This window comes from Apodemus sylvaticus, chromosome 7 (genome assembly GCF_947179515.1).
Source record: "Apodemus sylvaticus chromosome 7, mApoSyl1.1, whole genome shotgun sequence".
Classification (NCBI taxonomy): domain Eukaryota; kingdom Metazoa; phylum Chordata; class Mammalia; order Rodentia; family Muridae; genus Apodemus; species Apodemus sylvaticus.
Window position 1 is genome coordinate 69,590,721 of NC_067478.1, and position 2,899 is coordinate 69,593,619.

Here is a 2,899-nt window from a genome sequence, read left to right on the forward strand (position 1 = left end):
CGAGCGGGAAGCAGGGCGGGCTCGATCTCCCCGATCGGCGACCAATTCCGCAGCTCCGGACCCGGAGGGGGGGGGGCGGTGAGGGAGGGACAGGCACCGCCCCTGGACATGGAGAACTACTAGCAGGGACTAGGAAATACCGGAAGAAGGAAGATAAAAATCCAACTTGTAGTGTCAACTGTGTGGCAGAAGGGACACTTGAGCAGTCTAAATAATCAGCTCCAGGGGACTCAACGCGGGGCAGATGAAAGACGTCCCAAAGTCACGTGTTTAAAAAAAAAAAAAGCCGTTTGTGATGACTCCTGGTTGTAATACCAGAATTTGTAAGGGAAAGGCAAGAGGATTGCTGTAAATCCATGGCCAGGATGGGCTATCTAGTGAGTGCCAGAACCCGTTGTGTTGGCATAAGCCTGTAATCCGAGTGCACAGCCAGTCAAGGCAGAAAGATTGTTGTAAGTGCAAAGGCTATATTTTTACTTCTAAAACTGAGAGCTAAGGAAAAATTCTCTTAGCTAGAGGTGTAGCTAAGAGAAACTAAAGAAACTCTCTTAGCTAAACTTTCAGTGGTAGATAACTTTCTTAGCATGAATGAGAACCCAGGTTCAACCCTTAGCCCTGAAGTGAGTAGGAGGAACAGTGGAAGAGAGAGACCTTTCTCCTAGGCCATTAATTGTGCTAGACCTAGTATCCCAAAACATGATAACTTCCACAGCCATAGCCCTAAAGCTTGCAATCATCTTAAACACACACACACACAAACACACAAACAAAGCAAGCTTCAAGAGTCATGATACCTAGGCTGGTTGCTATGCTGCTGAGGGTGATCTTGAACTTCTGACTTTTGCTTCCATCTCCTGAGTGCTAGGTTTACAGTATATATGCACAGTACACCTGATACACAGTCACGGGTTCTGAACCCAGGGCTCATGCATGGTATGAGAACAAACACTCTACTCTCTGTGCTACAACCTAAGTACACCCCCAACCTCTGGACTCTGTGTTTGGGGGAGCATGTTAAGTGTGTGGCAGTACATGTGTGTATGTGCTCTGTCTTCCTTCAGTAATGAACTATGTAACCCAAATAAACCCTTTCCACCCCAAGTGGCTTTTGGTTATGGTGTTTGTTTCACCATAGCAACAGTAACCCAAACTAAGACAGTGGGAAGTGGAATGGTTCAAGTGCTCTAATAATAATGGATTCTGAAATGAGAATCTTAGCCAGGTATGAGAAGACATTTCCTTCAGACCTTCAACTAGGTGGCAGAGCCCAGTGCAAAATGGAAGGTTCCCTGGGTGGACCACAGCAGAGAGATTACAAGTAAGGAACGCTTTGGTTACTTTCATAAGCCCTGCATTCAACATGTGTCTCCAGGCACTCTCTGTGCCTGGCCCAAGCTCCCCTGTCCTGTCTAGCTACTCACACTTTTAGGAGCCAGTCCAAAGGTCACATCCCTTGTAAAAGACTTTTCCAGTCAAAATCTAGTCTTCCATGTTCTTTGCTTCTGTAGTAATGACTCTAATTTTTGAGGCAAAAAATCTGGACATATTATCTAATAGTAAATTCTCTCTCTCTCTCTCTCTCTCTCTCTCTCTCTCTCTCTCTCTCTCTCCCACTCACATTTCAGAGCTACCTTTAATAAATGAAAACTACAGAAAGCAACCAAATATTACACACTATATAGTACATATGTCATTGTTAATCATCTACCAGTAAAATGGATGGCAGTGCTGTACCTCTGAGAGAGTTCAGCAGGTAAAAGCATTTGCTCTGCAATCAAATAATCTGAGTCCAACCAGGGCCCCAGGGTACACATTGTTGAAAGAGAGAACAGACTCCCAGAAGTTGTTCTCTGACCTTCATGTGCATGGGGTGACATATGCACATATGCACACATACACAAGCTTAAATTTTTTATTTTATTTTTTTATTTATTATTTTTTTGTTTGTTTGTTTTTTGGATTTTGTTTTTTCGAGACAGGGTTTATCTGTGTAGCCCTGGCTGTCCTGGAAGTCACTTTGTAGACCAGGCTGGCCTCGAACTCAGAAATCTGCCTGCCTCTGCCTCTCAGAGTGCTGGGATTACAGGCGTGCACCACTACTGCCCGGCAAATTTTTTATTTTAAAAAATTGCTTAAGCCGGGCGTGGTGGCGCACACCTGTAATCCCAGCACTTGGGAGGCAGAGGCAGGCAGATTTCTGACTTCGAAGCCAGCCTGGTCTACAGAGTGAGTTCCAGGACAGCCAAGACCACACAGAGAAACCCTGTCTGGGGGGGGGGGGGAGAAAAAAGAAAAAAAAAGTTGCTTAAGAGTATGTTCTGCACTCATTGTATTCCTTCTCCCCAAATATATGTTTTCTTTTTCATTGTGTACTTATCCTTTAGGAGTTAGCCTAGAGTGTATGAGTCATGGAGGGCCTTGTACTCACAGATAAGCACTAGGGGAACCTGGAGGGTCAAACACTCACAGGATGCCTTCAAAGGAAGGGTTGCCTATTATCTAGCCAGAAGACTGGAAGCAGAGGTAGTTAATACCCTGGTGACCTTTGTCCTATCTATGTGGCTGAGACCACACACACTGGGTCTTCCCCAGACCTTTATGTGAGCATGTTTTTCTCAGTCTGTAGAGCCCACCTCTATGGAAGGTGTAACTTGTGCTTTACAAAGAGTTTTGATGTCACGTCTGTTATGTATTTAGCTTACATTGTTCCTCAAGGAGATTTATGTCTCCTTGGTTATACACATGGGACTGAGTTAATTATCTCCAGGAAAGCTTTCACCAAATTGTGCTGTGCTTAAATATTCCTAAGGCAAACTAGCTGAGGTCAAATTCCTGGAGTTTGCACCAGCACCACTACTTAGTCATGTTGAACAGAACTGCCTTCTTGCTTCCCACAGAT